We start from the raw sequence: 22,070 nt of genomic DNA on the forward strand, positions 1-22,070 counted from the left end.
TCTTCAAATATTTACCATTCAAGTCATGCCTCCAGTCCCAGAGTCAACATGTGTCAATTACTCAGCCTTTTGCTGCAGGGAGTCTGGTAGGGATATCTTGTAGCGCAAGGCAATTCTTAAAATATTAAACATGGGTTTTTATTCAATAATTCAGCAATGACAGGATTTAATAATAAGCATGACTGGTATAATCAACAGTACTGCATCAAAATTGCATCCCCCCCCCCCACCCTTTAAAATAGCAATCGAAGTGAAAAGAAGCCATTCACGGGAATGACAAATTGTGTACATTATCGATGTAGCTTATAAAATGGTTGCAGTGCCCAGAAGACTTACAGTACTATTACATCCACACACAAAATAAAATCTGCTGAGAAGCCAGGGGGTGCTATATTCTCAGTTTTGTTTTGTTTTGTTTTGTTTTGTTTTACAGCACATGGGGTATTGAAATATACTCGGAGTTGAGTGTTGGTTTCATGCTCTTTAATACAGCTCATGGTAAACAGTGAGTGAGTGTCCCCCCCCCCCAAAAAAAAACCTCTGGCTATATATACATTATTTACACAATGGGTCCCGTGTGATTGGCTGATTCAATTCCCCTCCTGGAGTCTGGTTGGACTGTTCCTGCAGGCCAATCAGGTTGCTGATTCACTTCCTCCTGGGGCCGGATTGGGCAGCTCCTGCAGACCAATCAGGTTGCTGCCTTCTAGGATCCTACCTGCCTGTTGTTCCAGGATCCAAGCTCAGTACATGACAGGTATTCTGTACCCTGAACCATAGGAGCCAACTCCAGGGGGCCGTGGGTACTTGGGCACCCACAATAATATAATTGTGAGGGCCGGGCACCCACAACGTCCATGAGAAAAGCTGGCAGGCAGCAGCAGTTTCTGCCTCAAAAAGAAAAGCAGATCAGCTCTGCCCACCGCAGCCAGCAAATGAGGCAAAAAAAAAATGGGAGGGGGTCTCAGACACAGAGGCAGAGTCTCTCTGCCTCTGAGTCCCTCACCTAGAAAGGGGTAACTTGCGATGCAATTTGGCAACAGACTCTATGTTACATATTTGGTGGGAATGCCCCAATATTAAGCAATTTTGGGATGTTATATATAATGAAATGGGAAAAATAATTTAAATATTCATTCAGGAAAACACCCAAAGGATTTTTATTAGGAATAATACCAGAAAGCCTAAAAGAAGTTGATAAAGTATTATATCTATACATAACAGTGGCTGCAAGGCTTCTGGTAGCAAAGAATTGGAAGAGTGTCCTGATACCGACTAAAACAGAATGGTTAGCGAAATTAATAGAATATTATAATATGGTGAGATTGGTGGAGAGGGTTGGAGGGATCCCAAAGGCAAAAGTGGAGAAGGAATAGAAGGCATTTTTTTTACTGTATTGAAAAACCAGAACTGATATCAGATTAAGGCAAGTTCCGGAATTGGCAGAAGGAAGAAATGGAAAATGAAATACGTAATGACATTTCGCTATCATAGTCTATACAGATAATAATGGAATTTGGAGGAATAAGAAATATGCAAGGTTATCAATATGCAAGGGAAATTAACAGAGATTAAAAGATACTACAATTTACGTGATTGGAAGTCTATCACAACAGGGGTAGGTTGGAGGGTCGTGGTGGGTCGTGGTATGGAGGATATGTAAGATGTGGTACTGTAAAGTTGATAATGTAAGTGTATGTGTATATATGATTGTATGTAAGAATTATTATGTGAGTGTGTTAAATTTTTCAATTAAAAAAAAAAAAAACTACAATTATTTCAAAGACATTAGAATTACAATTATTTTCACCAAAGGGCCATAGCCTCCAAAGCATGATTTGTGGCAGGACCTTTTTTCCTTAAAAAAAATGAAACAATATGCCCCAATAGCAGAACATGGAAGGCCAGCTATTTCTAACCATCTGGCTCTTGCTTGCAGGAATTGCTGAATGAATAACTAGAGTTAAGAGAAACTCAGGTGAGAAATATGATGTAAAGGTGAAGTTAGAATATATTTTTTTGGACTGTGGAAGCTATGCTGCTGACTGAATTCCTCCATGAGTGTTGTGAGATCTATCATGTAAAATGTATGACTGGTTAGTGAGAGAAAACAAGATTTAAAGTAGTAAGCCAGGCTTGCTTGTGTTCCCGTGAGATTCCCACCACGAAGCGTGAAAGATAATGGTGGGACAAGAAACAAGCACAACATTACTAAATAAAGCCAGCACAGACATGTTATTAATAAGTTAGATGCATGAATATTGTCACACAAAAGTCAGAAAAATGATCTGTCTCTTACAGTTACAGATATTGAGTAGTGGATGCTGCCGACAGAGCAACCGAAAAGTTCATTCAGTTTCTGACTAAGAGAAATCCGAAGCTTGTGGCAATGATCTCTCTGAGTCTAACCCATGTGACAACTGGTGTTTGTTCATTCAGTATCTAATCATTATTGATTACTGCATTGGTTTAGTGCATTGCTTGAAGATGAGAGGCAGAGAATGGAGTCTCTTAATCACTGGGGAGTTTCTTTGCAGTGGATACCTGCATGCTTCTGGGATTGGTTCAAGGTGTTAGGGATAACCTTTGACGGCCTATTAATGTGTTTATTTAGTACATGTCAGCGGGGCTTTGCAACTGATTTGGCCAAATCCCAAACCAAACTGGGCCAATTCAGACCAAATCTTAATTGAATTGAAAAACAGCTCTGAATCAAACTAAAACCAAATAGATTCAGACCAGTCCAAAACATTTGTCCAGCTTGTCTTCTGTTTAGCCTCCAGTTCACAGTATTTCTGTTTGTTTGCCAATCAGTCTCAGTCACATATTTATTCTAAATAAGTAGAGAAATAAAATTGTCTGCGTCTTAGTCTTAAGCACATAGACAAGTGTCAATTCCCTAATTTCTTCCTCCCATTTTGGCCTGGTGTTTTTAGGTTAGGTTTGCAATTTAAAATAGGATAATGATGATGATGAGCCACTCTGAATTCAGACTGCTGAAACGCATTATGGATATATATATATATATATATATATATATATATATATATATATATATATATATATATATATATATATATATATATATATATATTTAGAAGAACACTAATTTAAATAAATAAATGGCCAAACACAATTGGTTTTTTCTTTGCCGGTTTTCTATTTTTATCATTTCTTAATACAATTCTGAGTGTGCCCATTTTCAGAAAGGAGACCGATACATTTTCTAAATAAATTCATGAAATCAAGTAAACACTTCAAGGTAGAACAGAGAGATAGAACAGGTAGGCAAGCCAGTGTTTAAGGGCCAGATGTTCATATCTGCTAATCATGCTGTTAAGTATTTGACCATAAAGTGGAGTGTTTGGGGAAGGGTAAAAATGAAATCTGCTCCCCTGTCCAACTTACCTTGCCATGCTCACTGCTTTGAAGTTTTCTCCCTTGCCAGCTCACCGGTATGAGTCAGGCTTGAGTGATGAATAAAAGTTGTGGATCAGAGGGAGTAGAGATGGAGGAGGGGGGCGGGTTTCACACCCATTCCCTGTGCCCAGTATTTACTGATTAAAATATTTCATCTAACCACCCCTTCATATCCAAACTGGTGAGCACATACCCTCCAACATTTCTCCGATGAAAATAGGGGCATCCCAAGGAAAAGCAGGACATTCCAAGATCAAATTAGAAACTAGGGCCGCTTCTGGGCTTCCGGTTTGGTGCCGGATAATGGCGGAGTGGAGCTGAATCAGCTCCAGTCCCCGGGGGGTTTTAGGGGTCTCCTTGTCTGCGCCAAGGGCCCCTTAAAGCCACGGGAAGAGCGTCCCGTGGACCGCGGCCTCGTGGGTCCCAGACGTGCCGTCTCTGCTCTTGATTGACCCTCGTAAGGGGGGGAAATCAAGCGAGCGGAGTTACCGACACGGGACTGAAGAGGCGGATGCACCCCCCCGGGAGATCAAAGCAGCAATTCTGCCAGACCTGAGCACCAAGCTTTTCCTGCTAACTTCAAAGAAAAAAGAGGAACCCCGGCTGCTGTAAGTACGGGACTAATTGGATTTACATTTGAATAATTGGCAACCGGGAGGGATGATAAAAGGAAGCCCGTCCCTCTCCTTTGTTGTGCAGAGGAGGTAATTAAGCTTCAAGCGGCTGCAGCTGCATCACTAGACACAATGTTGCTACGAAGCATTTTGACAGAGAAGATGGATTAAATCCCAATTTGAGGGATTGAAGATTTTGGAAATATCTCTTCTGTGGCTTTTGGAATTATTTTTGGCACCCTGTCTCAGGGAAAATGGCGTTGGAAAACTAATACGCAAGATGGAAAATTACTGACATTTGACACCCTTTGTTTTCTCCAACCATGCTTGCTTTCGCTTTTAAACTGATTCTAGATCCGGGTATTACCCAGGAACAAAGAACAATCCTTCTGCAATTGGAGTTTGTGAATCGGAAAATGAACTGGTTAGGACGTAATTTCAAAGAAATCTGTTGTGGAGCAGGAGAGACCAGCCAGATTTGGGAGAATTTTGATAATTTGGAAGCAGATTTCTCCAGGGAACTGGGGGAGGTGCTGGAGAAATGGGACGAATTGATTCAGCAACCCCAGGTAAATGGACGGCCCTGGTGCAGTGAGAAACACAGGGCTGATGTTTTGACTGGAGCTACGAGATTCAGTCTCTGGAGTGGGAGTCCAGAGATGAAGATGAGAAGATTTTTGAAGACACAAGTGGAAGGAAACCAAAATTGCGAAATGGAGTTGCTGGGAGAGGAGAGCTGGTGCCTCTTGAGGCGCCCAAGGAGGAGATTTATAAATTTTAAGATGATACTGAACAAGGACAACAGAGGGGAATGTAAAGATGAATGGTGGGGGGGCATGGGAGAGAGCAGGAAAATGGTGAGAAGGGGAATAGGGTGAAAATGATAAAAATTGAATTAGGATGGATTTATGGTACCCTGAAGATAGTGTGTTAAGATTTTAGGATTTTGATGTTAAGTTTTAAGATTTTGATGTTACGATTTTGGGAATTTGGAATTAGTGAAGAGATATGTAACCGATTAATAGCAGCAGCTCAAGTGAAAAGAAATATAAGATTGATGTAAGAATTATTTCATGATACTATAAGATGTTAAGTTTTTATGATATTACAAAAGGTTGGATAATGAATTGTAATGTTAAAAATGGATGTTACCAAAGTATATTAGTATTGAAGGCAGAGGAGGGAAAGCGGGGGAGGTCCCTTTAGAAGATTAGAAACTAGATTTTGTTAAGTAGTAAGAGATAGATTGGTGTTCCAGTTTAGGTATGTATTGGTTTTGGTTTTGTTTTAATTGTTTTCTTTGTCGATTGTGTTTATGTAATGTGTTTTTTATTGTGTTAATGTTGGGGTTTATGTTATGTTATGTTTTTCTCTTGTCTTATTGGAAAATAATAAAAATCTTATAAAAAAAAAAATAGAAACTAGGGCCGCTTCTATAAATCTGGGGCTGTTCCTGGAAAACAGACACTTGTATGTCTGTGAGCATGAGTTTGATCAACTTGTGTCAATGGAACCTCCAAGTGCACTAAAGGCCCAAATGACACACTTGTGTGTTTGTTGAGGGACCAAACAAGACTTTCAAGATTGTCAGTTTGCATTTCTTAGTGCAGAAAGTATTGATCTGATGTGTACACAGGGGCGTAGCAAGGGGGGCATAGGGGGCGGGCCACCCCATGTTCCATAATGGAGGGGGCGACAAATTTATCAAGGAACAAAAAACTATACATTGGAATCTGCTCTGGATCAATATTGAGTAGAATTTAGGGGTAGGGAACCTCAGGCCAAGGAGCTGAATACAGCCACCAAATATGCTCTATCTGACTCTCGTGACTGTGCCCAGGCCACACACCCTCTCCCCCCAGGCCACTACTCTCACTGGCCTTGCTTTGCACCCTTCCTTGGGTGTTTCTGCTTGGCTGAAATGAAATCAGATAAAGAAAACATTGTCAAGCTGTAGTACACTCTGCTATCCAGCTACCCTTGGTAGCATCAATCATAGTAAACAGGCCAAAGAGTTTCTTTTTCTGGCAAACAGTCATCATGATCCAGAGATTTGGGTCTGGTTGTCAAAGTTCTTCCTACTGCTTCTGACTTTGGGAAGAGGAAAAACCCAAGTCACATCCCTGCCTTGAATATGCATGCTGAACTCTGTGCTACTCCTTTTTGCCTTCCTCGAGCTCACTGTGTATGGTAATGTGTTGTTAATTGCTTGTCATATGGTGGCGGGGTAGGAATACATGAATATAATTAATTCCCACTCATTTTAACTTTGAATCCATAATTATATTTATTGTTTCACTTGATTGGGTATACCTAGATTAACCTAAGTAGAGACACAGTATTAGAAATCATGAATAAGATTAAAATATATTAAGAAGGAGCACACAAGTCATGTTTAATGGGTTTATTGCTGAATAGGATGTTATTGTAAAACACGAAAGCACTGTTTTTCTTAAATAATTGCGTAGAATCGCTATATCTAGAAGACCTGTTGGGTGTTTTCAGAGGTGGCTTGGAAATCACTTAAATTATCACCCAACTCTTTTTGATGATATCACTGCTGTTCAGAAATAAGGCTTCTCTTGCTATTAAGGTGACCACACTACTGCAGAAGAAGGCATGCCCCAACTTGATAAGCTTAGAAAGTAAGAGGTCATTCAGGTGCAGGATTATTGCATTAGTTTTCCTGGTAATAATGCTAGCGATTTTTTCTTGGTTTCAAATGTCCCTTTGACACTACATTATCTGTTGCACTGTGGAACTGTGGTTGATATACTACCACATCACACGGTGCTTGTTCTCTTGTACCCTTGTTCACTTAGGATGGCAGTTGTGCCCACCCAAGAGGTGCCGGAACTGAGTTCTAGCAAGTTCTTTGCTAACAAAGGGCCATCCAGTCCAACCCCCTGCCAAGCAGGAAACACCATCAAAGCATTCCTGACAGATGGCCGTCAAGCATCCGCTTAAAGACCTCCAAAGAAGGAGACTCCACCACACTCCTTGGCAGCAAATTCCACTGTCGAACAGCTCTTACTGTCAGGAAGTTCTTCCTAATGTTTAGGTGGAATCTTCTTTCTTGTAGTTTGAATCCATTGCCCCGTGTCTGCTTCTCTGGAGCAGCAGAAAACAACCTTTCACCCTCCTCTATATGACATCCTTTTATATATTTGAACATGGCTATCATATCACCCCTTAACCTTCTCTTCTCCAGGCTAAACATACCCAGCTCCCTAAGCGTTCCTCATAAGGCATCGTTTCCAGGCCTTTGACCATTTTGGTTGCCCTCCTCTGGACACCTTCCAGCTTGTCAGTATCCTTCTTGAACTGTAGTGCCCAGAACTGGACACAGTATTCCAGGTGAGGTCTGACCAGAGCGGAATACAGTGGTACTATTACTTCCCTTGATCTAGATGCTATACTCCTATTGATGCACCCCAGAATTGCATTGGCTTTTTTAGCTGCTGCATCACACTGTTGACTCATGTCAAGTTTGTGGTCTACCAAGACTCCTAGATCCTTTTCACATATACTGCTCTCAAGCCAGGTGTCACCCATCCTGTATTTGTGTCTTTCATTATTTTATTTTTATTTTATTTTTTGCCCAAGTGAAGTACTTTACATTTCTCTCTGTTAAAATTCATCTTGTTTGCTTTGGCCCAGTTCTCTAATCTGTTAAGGTCATTTTGAAGTGTGATCCTGTCCTCTGGGGTATTAGCCACCCCTCCCAATTTGGTGTCATCTGCAAACTTGATCAGGATGCCCTCACAGTGTTCCTTTCTAGGTCCTCACAGACCATTTGCTTAATGATCTGCTCTAGAATCTTTCCTGGTATTGATGCCTTTAAAAGAACAGCAAAGATTCCACAGCTTTTATGTAAAATGGCCCCTCAGAAGTACCAAATGAAAGGAAAAATCTATTCCCCTCCATTCTCCATGAACGGTGCCTCATGAAAATGCATTGCCTTAACCAGTGCTATTTTTCTGGAAAAAGAGGTGCTGGAGCCCACCATGAATGCCTCCCTTGTGGCAAGGACGCCCACATGAGAAGTACTGACTTTTAGTGGTAGTCAGTTGGCTTGATGGCAATCTGTCAGATAATATCAGAGCAGGGATTTGGAAAGCAGAACTTGTGTCCAACAAGAACAGGAGTCATTGTGGACCACCCTGGGGCAACACGTCCATTTTTTGAAAAGGAAAGAAAATGACAACTAGTCCTCGGCTCATCGTCCACACCTCTTGTCATGAGGTGTGTGGTAGAAATGAGTGCAGACCCACACCTCCAGCACAGTTACTGAATAACTGCCTGAAATGTCTCTTGTTTATTTATTTTTAATCTAGAGTGTTCTTTCTGAGAAGCTAATGTTGCACTCAGAACTCCTCAAGGAAAGAGTGGGCTGGAACCATAAGAAATAAATAACTATACAAATTGCATTCCTAAGATCCGAGGCAATTACCAGACATTCTGTACAAATTACTTTTCCCATGTCTGAAGCTGCCAACACAATAACTGTTAATTACAAGACCAAAGGTTAGCAATTGGTGGGATGTCATCTTTATGTACTTTTCAAGATGATGCGCTATAGTGTCTGAAGGGCCATTGAAAATTCTTGCGGCGTAAAATTTCTGATGGTGCACCAAGGGCACCGGTTCACTGAGCTAAGTCTGCCTGCCTCACTTGTTCATTTTAGGGGTTAGGCTAGACAAAGGAGAGAGAATCTCATTTACAATCAAAAAGTGCCTATTGGTGGGCTGAAAATTCTGCAGCAATGGAAGGGGGGGGAGAACTCCTAATGAATATTCACCATTAACATTTGAACCGCATAATGTATACACTCTGTGCTGGAATTAGCAAATTACCCAAATGGTTCATGTGGTTTGCAAAGAGCTTATAAATGAAAATGTGTTGCTTTAAGGTTGAGATTTTCAAACCTTCTCCTAGTACACCTCCCTCAGCCAGTAAAAGGAGCATTGGGCAAGTCTCCGCTCTCTTAATTCAGAACAGGGTCACCCCAAAAAATTATGGGGGGGGTGCTACTGATCATCTCCCCCAACACACATACGGTCCCAAAAGTGCATCAAGTTCAGAGAAATTATCACAAGCTCCAATTACAAAGTTGGGGTATGGGGAGCTGCCAAGGCAGACCCAAAACATTTTGCTTGCTGAGGCAAAGGACAATAAGATGCTCACCCCAATTCCACTGGGTTGGCATTTGAGATGGCATTCTTCACCAAAATTAAGGGAAGCAGGCTAGCCCAGGCAGCACAGGTCTGGCCAACTGACATACAGAGGTATGATCTCCGAAAGAAAGGTAAGGCTTAGTGGGGCTCAAAAGGAATACTCAGAAGGGGGAGGAAGAAGATGAAGAAGAGTTTGGATTTGATATACCATTTTATCACTACTCGAAGGAGTCTCAAAGCGGCTAACATTCTCCTTTCCCTTCGTCCCCCACAACAAACACTCTGTGAGGTGAGTGGGGCTGAGAGACTTCAGAGAAGTGTGACTAGCCCAAGGTCACCCAGCAGCTGCATGTGGAGGAGCGGAGACGCGAACCCGGTTCGCCAGATTACAAGTCTACCGCTCTTAACCACTACACCACACTGGCTCTCCAGGGCTGAAGTCACTGCCCAACACACCCGAGCAGCTGCTGCTGGAAGCAGGTGCCTCACTGTGCCCAATGGCAGGCCTGACCCTGACAACTTGTTCATTAGGTAGAAGAATTCTAGATGAATCTTCCACCTTACAGCCTGGTTTTCTATATGTGGAGTAGCGCTGAAATGAGGGTGCATTCAAATAGTACCTCCCGCTTACAACTGGAAGGGGTGCAACTGTACCATGACATCATTTTGAACACGTAGTTGCAGCAAAAACAATGGTAGGGTTCATTCACTTAGTGGGCCATGAATCCTTTGTGTGGTGTGGCAGTGGAAGAAAGCCCCCCTTCACTTTTCTTGTGCTTGTATTAGGGTCTTGGTCAAATTGAGATGTGTGTGTGTGTGTGAGAGAGAGAGAGAGAGAGAGAGAGAGAGAGAGAGAGATTCTCAGACACACAGCCCCCTCCCCCCAAAATTCCAAACAGGCAAAACACCTACACACATTCCAAAACAAAGATAAAGACAATAAGAAGTTTTCAACTCATCCGAACCAACTAATTAAAAAAAAATAATTGGGGGGGGCACCAAGGGAGAGTGTCTTAGGGTACCATGGTGTCCATGAACACCACATGGGAAACCCCAGGACTAAAGCATGAACATTGTCATCTTGAGATTCAGGTTGGAATCTCACCACCAATCATGTAAATTCCTTTTTTGAAGGTAGCAGTTTTCCCAAATGGAATTCCTGCATACCTGGTGTCCAGCTGCCATTGAATTGATCGTGTGGCCTAATGCAGACACTACCTTAAGTCAAAATTGACATCGGTTGCCACTTATTTTGTCCTGTCGTTTGTTTATGAAATTGTAACCAGATCAGAGCATGATCTGAAGGCACATGAGGTCATCACCATGCTGAAATTAAGCAAGCCTGGGTGCCCGAATAGCTGACTACTTGGGAACCACATATACACCCCCTTTGGGATCCATGATGGAAGAAAAAATGGATATGTATCTAAGAAATGGGAGAGAGAGAGAGAGAGAGAGAGAGAGAGAGAGAGAGAGAGAGAGAGAGAGATTATATACAGTATGCACCAAAATAGCATCCATGCAATATTGGCATAGCATCAGAGTTTGTGCTACTGCAAAGGTGCAATCGTTCATATAATTCTTGCTGTAATCTTTACTTTGGCAATGCATCGGGTTATAAATCAATGTGAATCCAAATGCTTCCTTGGCTTACAACTAGGAAGGTTCTTCTTTGTCAGTTCAGACACCCACATTTGCCAGCTGTTTAGAATGCTCCTTCAGTCTTTCTGCCTTTGATACTTTCAAGGTTGGCTTGTCACAATCAATAAACTGTCCTTCTCCCAAAGACATATTTTCAGCCTGCAAGGTTATTGAATTGTTTTGACATATGCTTCTTGTATGTTTGTCAACAGGTTTATGTAAAGCAGGAGTGGTGGAAAAAAAATGCTCTGAATATGGAGGTCAACCTATATCCAAATAGAAGGATTTGGGTACAGAACACACAAGCTATATTTAGAGTTGTGTTTACCTTGAGTTTGCCTAATTGCAAATTGTTAGCAAGGGGAAGAACTACCAATGCTTAGAAAGCGGCCTATTTTGACCCGTCCTAATATCACAGACATTATTTTCATTCATTCTCTCATTCATTCACTTGTTATGCCTGGTTTGAGCAGATGTGAGGTCACTTTGGAGATACACCGGCTTGGATTTGTCCACAATGCACAAATATTCTCAAGGCTTGCTCTGAATTGGACCTTTTACTTTGAAATTCAGGCTCCTGAGCAATTCTGTGTGAATGTGAAATATGCAAGTGGTGTTTGAAAGGACTGCATACCAACAGCGTAAAAATTTAATGAAGGAAGAGCCACACTAGATCAGAATAAAAGCCTAACTAGTACAGCATCCTGTTTCCCAAAGTGACCAACCAGGTGCCTATGTGGAGAAGTTCTCTAATGTATCTGTTTCCTAAGACTTAAAGGCGTAATGACTCTGAACTTGGAAGTTCCATATGGCTCTCATAATGAATCCCCATCTCTGTTAGAACAGATTAGATATGTATGTGTTTTTCTTAAGTCTGTTCCTACCATGTCTAGTGTGGGCCTAAGATGCCCTTCTCCGAGTTCCCTAGCCTCTTGAAGGCACAGAGAGAGGTGTTTCTTGACTCTGCAGACTTTGGTGATTTGGTAGATTTGGAGATTTGGGTCCTTTCCAATATATTACAACTTTTAAGTAGGAATGGGAAATAAATTTGATTCAGTTTGCAACTAAAGGCAAACCCACCTAATGTTCACTTTCTAGAACAATATATGAACCAAAACACAGTCACCCTTCTCTGAAATTCTCACTTCTCTGAATTTTGCGGTGCATCTCTCCAGGCATGTAATGTGTTCAAAACTGTATGCACCAGGGGAAAGTGTGCACGGAAATGCATATATTGGTGAAAATAACATGCCAAATTGCATATTATGAAGGGGAAATCGCTTTGCAAAAATGTGCAAATGGTGCAAAATTGCATACAAACATGTTTTTTATTCGGAGAAATTCACGGTAAAATGCTGGCGAATTTTCAAGTGCAATTTTTAAAAACACCCCCCCCCCAAATGCAAACTGATGTAGAAATGTGAAAAACTGAAGATGAGGGGAGGAGGAACGAGGGACTGAAAGAAACTGAAATAGAGAGAATTGTCCATGCCTCCTTGCAAGACCTTTCTGTTTGAACTACCTTTTTAAGGTGGTTGGCAGAGGGCTGAAGGTACTATGTTGGTAGAGGGCTGAAGGTTCTATTTTGGTAGAGTGGTGTGGTCTGGAGTAGTAGTAGTAGAAGTAGAAGTAGAAGTAGTAGTAATAATAATAATAATAATAATAATAATAATAATAATAATAATAATAATAATAATTTATTTATACCCCACCCATCTGGCTGGGCTTCTCACAACAGAATATAATAATCATAATAAAGCGATAAAATGTCAAACATTAAAACCTTCCACAAATCAAGTCCATATTTCCCTTTAGTTGTGCATAATGCATTCTGATTTTATGGGAGGGAGGGACACATTTCTTGACACCCCCCCAACCACCCCCTGGGGTAACTGTGGCTGGTGATCAGGTGCAAAGCATCCTTATCTGCACAGGTGGTATCTCTGTCCCACCTCTCTGAAGAGCACCACCTGCCAGGCGTCGGGCTCTCCTTTGACGTGTCCCAGTGTGGCGCCTTCACAGAATCCCTTGGCACCCTCAGGCTGGGTGCCACGAGGCTCTTTCCCTGGCTGGGTGTCAACTGAGTCCTGCTTCTCAGTCTTCCCACCCAACTTTCTGATAGTCTCTGGATGCCTCTCCATGATCTGCCACCATTTTGGTTCCAGGGCCAAGGCTGGCTTGAATCGGGGTGTGTGTGAACTGAGCCTCCTGCCAAACCCAGTGTGAAAATAACAGGCCCTCCAGAGTTCACAGCTGGATTCTATGTAGGGGTCTTTTGCCTTATCCCTCAAAGCTTGCCACCAAAAGGTTAAGCAATTCTTGGTTTGGTCAGTGCCTGGATGGGTGACTCTGTTGGAACCACATGTATGCTGGCTTGAAATGCAGGATATATTTTTTTTTCCTTTTTTAAGTTTTGCTTTACATTTTTAAATGCTTTATTGAGTTCTAAAACAATTACAAAAAAGAGACATAAAAATACATTTATACATATATACATAAAGTTATGTGTAAAACATTAAACAAAACAAAAACAAAAGATAATCTGTGCACCCCCCCAAAAAAATACTAGCTTCCAGCCTTCATGTTATTGTGGTTTGTACTAACTATATATATTTTTTGTATGCCTAATTTTTTTCCTTCTTCTTACTTAACTTACTCTTGAGACCCCCTTATACATTTGTTAGAAGATTGGCTCTTTCCACTATGTTTCCCATATAGTTCTTAAGAGATTCCCAATCTCTTTCTACTGCTTCATTTGTCACTCCTTTTACTTCTCCTATTTTTCTAGCCAAGCTCTGATATCCTAATAATTTTATTTTAAAATAAAAATGAAATGCAGGATATAATTGTAAGGCAATAAAGAAATCAAATCTTAGCTTTTTGGCTTCAGTTACACACATCGACACCCTGTTGAACGTGGTGCAACTTATGTACACTGCATATGATAAATGCATAGAAATTCTATTTAACACAGGGGAACTTACACTGCATAGAATCAGAAAAAACAGCATTTTCATTGTATACATGTATTTAAATTTAACAAGCGGTGAACACATGTCTGTTTCTAATTAAAGAGCGGCAACAGATTTTTAGAGGGATTTGTGAGTAAAGAAATAAGACCCAATTGCCTCCAATGTGCCTTTCACTCACGAGCTCCAAGGATGTAATGGCACCCGTGAGGGAGGGGGGGAGCCTCCTTATAGCGCAATTTGAATGGTCCCGATACAAGCAAGCATGCTAATGACTTCTGTGAGACGTTAATGGGTCGCCTAGCAGAACAGATGCAGCAAAATGCCAGCCACTAAAGGGCTTTTAGAATGCAGAAACACCATCATCGAGCGAAAGCTATTAAGCAACGCAAAGTAGATTCACCTTTGTGGTAGGCTCTGAGAGCATGATGCGATTCTAAAGCAGGCCGTGATGCATCGAGGGAATAGGAAAGAGCAATGTTGAGCCACCGAGCTCCCCAAATTAGCCGGCGTTCATATTTACTGTATCAAAAACAAAAACAAAAACAAAAAAAACAATGACACCAAAGCCCTAAATCTTTGCAATGTTGGGCATACAACATTTTACCTGAAGGGTACGATTTGTTATTTGCCCTGCATCCCTTCAGAAGTTGCTCTTTAGAATCATTCATCATACGATCACTGCCACTTACAAAGTGAACGGGGAGGGAAAGGAAATCGCAGCACTGCTTAACTCTGGAGCAAATTATAAATAACAGCTGTCACTCAGGTGACTGTTGTACATGGAACACCACACACCCCTCTATAAAGTGTAGCAGAGCACGTCCTGGCACCATGTCGTTCTACATTTCCCTGAGAGAAGTTACAGGAATCGGGAATCTTTGGCCCAGCAAGCATGGCCAATGGCCAGGGGTGATGGGGGTATAGTTTAGCAATGTCCAGAGAGCCAAAGGTTCCCCTCAACTGTTCTAGATGATACAGAGAGGAAGAGGGCACTTAAACATGTGGTTGTTACTTAAATTTTGCAGCACCAGTACATTTAGTTTCATTTCTATTGCAGACTTCAGTTCCCATCTCCTTGAGGACTTAGCTGCATTAGTCATGCAACACTGCTGTGTAACACAATCATATTCCTGTATACTCAGAAATACCCGATACTTCTTCAGTGGGGCTTACTCCCAGATAAGTGTGCATAGGATTGCATCCTTATTTTCTCTCAAATATATATATATATATATATATATATATATATATATATATATATATATATATATATATATATATATATTTAAAACAATCTAAGTGAGAAACTGCTGGTGTCCTTTTACCGTAGCTGCATTTGTTGTTGTTCAGTCATTCAGTTGTGTCCGACTCTTTGTGACCCCATGGACCAGAGCACGCCAGGCACGCCTATCCTTCACTGCCTCCCACAGTTTGGCCAAACTCATGCCAGTCGCTTTGAGAACACTGTCCAACCATCTCATCCTCTGTCGTCCCCTTCTCCTTGTGCCCTCCATCTTTCCCAACATCAGGGTCTTTTCCAGGGAGTCTTCTCTTCTCATGAGGTGGCCAAAGTAATGGAGCCTCAGCTTCAGGATCTGCCCTTCCAGTGAGCACTCAGGGCTGATTTCTTTAAGGATGGATAAGTTTGATCTTTTTGCAGTCCATGAGACTCTCAAGAGACTCCTCCAGCACCATAATTCAAAAACCATAGCTGCATAGAGAGCATTATTACATATTGTATTTGTGCTTGGTTTTCCTTGTGTAAAGTAATGGAGAAGAAAGTGCTCCAGAAAGTCATAAACAAGGCCCAAGATATTATTGCTCATTCCCTCCCATCTTTGGAGGAACTATACAGTTCCCGTTGCCTTAAAAAAAGTAAAAATATTTTAAAAGATCCATCTCATCCTGGATATAGTCTTTTTGCACCACTGCCTTCAGGCAAGAGATACAGAACAATCAAATCAAGAACAAATAGATTAAAAAAACAGTTTCCATCCAAAAGCCATAACCATCTTAAATGCTTTAACTAGATAATATGACCTTGGAGAGTTTCGATGGGTATGTATGTATATGTATGGGCAGATGAAACTATCCCCCCACCCCAAGTTGTTTGTATGGGTTGGCATCCAATTTCATTGTACTTGTACAATGACAACAAAGAAATCTTATCTTATCTTAAGAGCACTTTAATAATAATAATAATAATAATAATAATAATAATAATAATTTTATTTTTACCCCACCCTTACTGATCAAAACAGGGCTCAGGGCGGCTAACAACAAACATAAAAACATTGATTAAAAATGACTTTAAAAACAGCATAAATACAGCATAAATGTGGCATCACCAGGGCTAACTGGCCAGATTAGTCATAGAATCATAGAGTTGGAAGAGACCACAAGGGCCATCCAGTCCAACCCCCTGCCAAGCAGGAAACACCATCAAAGCATTCCTGAAGGATGGCTGTCAAGCCTCCGCTTAAAGACCTCCAAAGAAGGAGACTCCACCACACTCCTTGGCAGAAAATTCCACTGTCGAACAGTCCTGCTAGGGCCAGCAAGGAGACCAGGGAAGAAAATTAATGTGGGGTCTCAGTAGGGTTTCTTCATAGAAAAAGGGGAAGGGAAAAGGAATAAGGATCAGACTAAGCTGAAGGCCAGGTGGAATAGCTCTGTCTTACAGGCCCTGTGGAAGGAGATAAAGTCCTGCAGGATGGATTGTGTCCAAATATGGAAAAATAAATCTAGGCATCCCAAATACTCATCTAAATTTGCAATCCTGTACTGATTTATCTTGAGTGCTCACTAGAAGGACAGATCCTGAAGTTGAGGCTCCAGTACTTTGGCCACCTCATGAGAAGAGAAGACTCCCTGGAAAAGACCCTGATGTTCGGAAAGATGGAGGGCACAAGGAGAAGGGGACGAGAGAGGATGAGATGGTTGGACAGTGTTCTCGAAGCTACTAACATGAGTTTGGCCAAACTGCAGGAGGCAGTGAAGGATAGGCGTGCCTGGCGTGCTCTGGTCCATGGGGTCATGAAGAGTCGGACACGACTGTATGACTGAACAACAACAACTGATTTATCTTGGAGTAACCTGTAACCAGCTATCAGAGCCTAGTCTACCTCACATGTTTGTTGTGAGGATAAAATGCAAAGTTGGGGAAGACTCCATATATTAAGAGTGTGCACATGCCCAAGATTAGCCTTGTAACCATGCCTTTTTAAGAATTCCAATAAGTTGCTAAGGTATTTTTTACAAGTGTTCCTAACAAGTGAGTTCGGCAGTAAGGGAAAAAAGTACTCTGTCCCTTCCTTCAGTGACCTAAAAAATTCTAAGCTCTCAGGTAAATTAATAAGTTATGAAAATGGATATGCAGGTATAAAACCAGCAAGGGGGGGTGAGGGATATCAAGTGTGTTGTGTAGAATGTTGCCTGCTGTCTGTCTGCCTGCTGAGCAGAAATTAACGTATTTTTCCGTGTATAACACGCCCCCGTGTATAAGACGGCCCCTTTTTGGGGGGACTACAATTTAAGAAATTGGGGGCAGATTGCCCCCAAACTCTGCCAATCACACGTGTCGCCAAAGCCACCAAGTGGCTGCCCACTCAACGCAAGCAGCCGGGGAAAGCACACCCAAGCTCCTGCTTGTGGCTGCAACCAATCACCCACCCACCCCCTAAAATATATCCATGTATAAATCGACCCCCAATTTTTGACATTCTTTTAGAGTAAAAATACCTCGTCTTATACACGGAAAAGTATGGCGTGTGTGTTTGCTCCTGGCCCTCAGGGAATAAGCTTGTGCCTGACAGGGACAAACTGAGAGAGGGAGCACTACTCCAGCCATCCCCAACCTGCGGCCCTCCAGATGTTTTGGCCTACAATGCTCATGATCCCTAGCTAACAGGACCAGTGGTCAGGGATGATGGGAATTGTAGTCCCAAAACATCTGGAGGTCTGAAGGTTGGGGGTGCCTGCACTACTCTATTCTGAACTTTAAAATGGAAAGTGCAATGCTGGTGGTCAACAAAAGGAGTTCAAAGACTCTCTCAAAGCAAATCTTAAAAAAAAAATGTAGTATAGACACTGACAACTGGGAAACACTGGCCTGCGAGCACTCCACTTGGAGAACAGCCTTTACCAAAGGTGTTGTAGATTTTGAAGACGCTCGAATTCAGCGAGAAATGTGCTAAGAGGAAGGCACGCTTGGCAAACCCTCACCGTGATCAACTACCACCCGGAAACCTGCATCCCCACTGTGGAAGGGTGTGTGGATCCAGAATTGGCCTCCACAGTCACTTATGGACTTTCTTTTAAAACTGTGTTTATGGAAGACAATCTCACTCAGCTATGAGTGATCGCCAAAGAAGAAGAAGCAGCAGCAGCTGTATCTTACTCTCAAGGTGACAGCTACCCACTGTAGATCGATCCTGGCAGTGGGTGATTCAGTCATTAGGGACATGGGGGGTTTGTGATGGGAGCGCAGACCACATGGTGAATTGTCTGCACCAATCAGATACCAGTTCCTCCCTTCACCTGTCCTCCCTCACAGTACCACCGAATAGCATGTTTCATCCTGCTACATGCCAGCAGGATGCCTCTGTGTATATGCCTGTGTGTGTTTATTTTAACAGGTGTCCTTTAGTTTAAAGAGGAGGCTCCTCCAGGAAACCCTGCTTCAGCTCTCTCATTTGGCATTGCCGGCAGCATCCGTTTCTATAATGAAAACAAGCAAACATTTCACTGGCAACCATTAGCGTCTGTATGTTTCCCAAAGATAACTGTTATGTGTAACTGAGACCACAGCAGGTCAATGCCATGGGAACTACTGCAGGAAGAAAGTTGAGATAAAAGCAAGTATGATATGATAACACCGAACGACACCATTTATTTTTGGCAATGAGTTTTGTTCGCACGCCATATCTAATTGTGACTTTGATGCCCTCTGGGGGGAAATACATACATATATATTTGTTCATCCCTCTTTTATAGCTACAATTTAAGGACTTTGGGTTTGCCTTAGATGCATTTATTAAAATAAAGTCATACGACAGCAGGGCTGACCCAAAGTCAGAGGTAGGGAACATTTTCAGCATAGCTGTCAACCTTCCCTTTTTTTGCAGGAAATTCCCCTATCAATACTATAGTACTGATAGGGGAAATTCCTGCAAAAAAGGGGGGGGGGAGGATGACAGCTATGATTTTCAGTTTGAAAGCCAGGTTCTCCCCTTTCCCACTGTTCACTTTGACAGGTCAGGGTTTGCTCACCTGTCATTCACCTTAACATCCTCAAATAATAATTTGTTGGAGGTCCCGAGCCACAAGGATGCTAGGTTGGCTTCAACTAGGGCCAGGGCCTTGTCAGTACTGGCCCCGACTTGGTGGAACAGTCTGGCACAAGAGACCAGGGCCCTGCGGGATTTGGCATCTTTCCGCAGGGCCTGCAAGACGGAGCTGTTCCACCTAGCCTTTGGGTTGGTTTCAGTTTAACCCTGATGTTTCGTTCTTTTGGTGTGATTGGTGGGCTACTTAAAAATGAGGCTGCAGTTTAGATTTAATTTTAAATTGTATTTTAATCTGTATTTCAATGAATTGTTTTATGTTTTTGTTGTGATTTTATTGGTGTTAGCCGCCCTGAGCTCGGTTTGGCGGGGAAGGGCGGGGTATAAATAAAAAATTATTATTATTATTATTATTATTATTATTATTATTATTATTATTATTATTGGTACCATTATTAAACACACCTGCCTTCTATGACAGAATTCCAGAAATCAATGTTAATCTGGAAAATCCTACAGGAGGAACAACCGCACCCCGATAAATACACATTTATTTCTAACCATTTCCCCAATTTTAGTCTCTTTTTCCTTCACTCCATTTCTATGGAGCAAGGGCTACAGTTAGGAAAACTCAGGTGAAAGAACTGCAGTTTCATATGTACCACCATGTATAACAAGATGCATAGAAGGCAGTTAATTTTTGCCTTGGGCGGCAAAGTAGCTTGAGCTGGGTCCCTTTGGGATCACCTTATCCTGCAATAATGGTGACATTAAGTAGGAGCAGACAGAATCCACGGAAAGCTCCCTAGTAAGCCACTCTGAGCTTCTTAAAGGGAAGCAAGTGATACAACAAAGAACTTTGTGTCATTGTCTTAATCCAAAAGATCTTCTCATAGCAGCAAATCTTTGAAACAGATCCAGCTCTGAAGCAGCAAAGTACAGGCATTAAATGGTATAAAAGTACAGGCGTCAAGAATGGTACAATCTTTGTGACCTGTACTCAGCATACCACAGATTTGCATCTGGTGTGTTAATATTGCGCCATGTGAAATGTGAGGGAAGATCAAGCCCAACAGTTATTTGAAAGCTCCTCTCATGGCACAATAAAATAGTTATTTTCCCTGATTTTTTTTATCTTCTGAAGTCTTTTTTTTTTTTTTGCAGGCAAGGGGGAGAATGTGACTTAACCTGAAAGATATTATGTTACAAAGCTGTTAACTCCATAAGAATATGTTTTTGTAATGGAAGCGGCAGCTTAACCTTCAGTGCACCATCCATTAGCTAGTCTTACTGGATGTTGATCTTGACAGGTCTGTGCATAATGCCTTCAGACAATAATTCACAATGTTCACATCTGGCCATGAACTTTATTTTACTCTGTGTGCTCTGTATACAAATTGATTCCGTAGACTCCACATGGAAATGCTACCTGCTAAATTGGAAATTTCATATCGTCCCTGCTGTTGGACCACTCTGGAGCCTTCCAGGCCAGAAACTGAATTGATTATCTCTTGTGTCCTGTGTGCCTACATGGTTGTGGGTGTCTGTTTGGCATAGGTTAGTCTTAAAACTATTTAGCTATTATTTAGTTTCTACTTTTACCTTCATTTGGATTTTTACACTAGACACTGAGAGACAGAGTTCTAATAACATTGAGGATGGAGCACAATTCCAAGTGTTGGTGCTGACCTTTAAAGCCATAATGGCCTCAGCCCAGTATACCTGAAGGAGCTTCTCCACCCCCATCATTCAGCCTAGACACTGAGGTCCAGAACCGAGGGCCTTCTGGCAGTTCCCTCGCTGTGAGAAGTGAAGCTACAGGGAACCAGGCAGAGGGCCTTCTCTGGAACACCCTCCCACCAGATGTCAGTTAAAGGTAAAGAACTACACAAATTTAAGAAGACATTTCCTGTATCAGGAAGTTTTTAATGTTTGATGTCTCATTATGTTTTTAAACGTGTTAGTGGCCAGCCAGTGTGGCTGGGGCATCCCAGCCAGATGGGCAGGGTATAAATAAATAAAATCATCATCATCATCATCATCATCTAATAAATGGCTAGATGGATTGATGAACAGATAGATATAAAGAAAGACAGATAGATAATTGATTGATTATCCAGAGAAGCTCCAGAGAAGCGGACACGGAGCAATGGATTCAAACTACAAGAAAGAAGATTCCACCTAAACATCAGGAAGAACTTCCTGACAGTGAGAGCTGTTCGGCAGTGGAATTTGCTACCAAGGAGTGTGGTGGAGTTTCCTTCTTTGGAGGTCTTTAAGCGGAGGCTTGACAGCCATCTGTCAGGAATGCTTTGATGGTGTTTCCTGCTTGGCAGGGGGTTGGACTGGATGGCCCTTGTGGTCTCTTCCAACTCTATGATTCTATGATTCTATGGTTGATTGATTGATTGATACTGGAATTGGCCTGATTCTCAGTGACTGAGCTCAACTTTAATGTTTAACAGACAATTTTATTTTAATATTTTGTTGGAAGCCGCCCAACAGATGGGCAGGGTATAAATTATTATTATGATGATTATTATTATTAGTAGTAGTAGTATTAGCTACACAGAATACACAGGAAGCTGCCTCATATGGATTCAGATCACTGGTCCATCTAGCTCAGTACTGTTTACACTGACTGGCAGCAGCTCCCTGGTTTCAGAAAGGGGATCTTTCCAACCATTCCTGGAGATGCCAGGGACTGAACCTGGGACTTTCTGATTGAGAAGCAGATGCTCCACTCCTGAACTCTAGTCCTCCCTTCTGTTAGGAACAGCCACAGCAGTACCAAGATTTGAATCTTATGGTGATGCAATCAAGGGAAGACAACCTTTCTTCTGAGAGAGCACACAGTAATAGTTCAAATAAATGCCCGCAACACAGTTCAGGGAAACAAATACTTTCAGGATCCATCTAAGGGCGTTTCAACTACATTTATGTCTTCTAATCCAGAGACAC

Source organism: Lacerta agilis, chromosome 6, assembly GCF_009819535.1.
Source record: "Lacerta agilis isolate rLacAgi1 chromosome 6, rLacAgi1.pri, whole genome shotgun sequence".
In the NCBI taxonomy this organism is placed as follows: Eukaryota; Metazoa; Chordata; class Lepidosauria; order Squamata; family Lacertidae; genus Lacerta; species Lacerta agilis.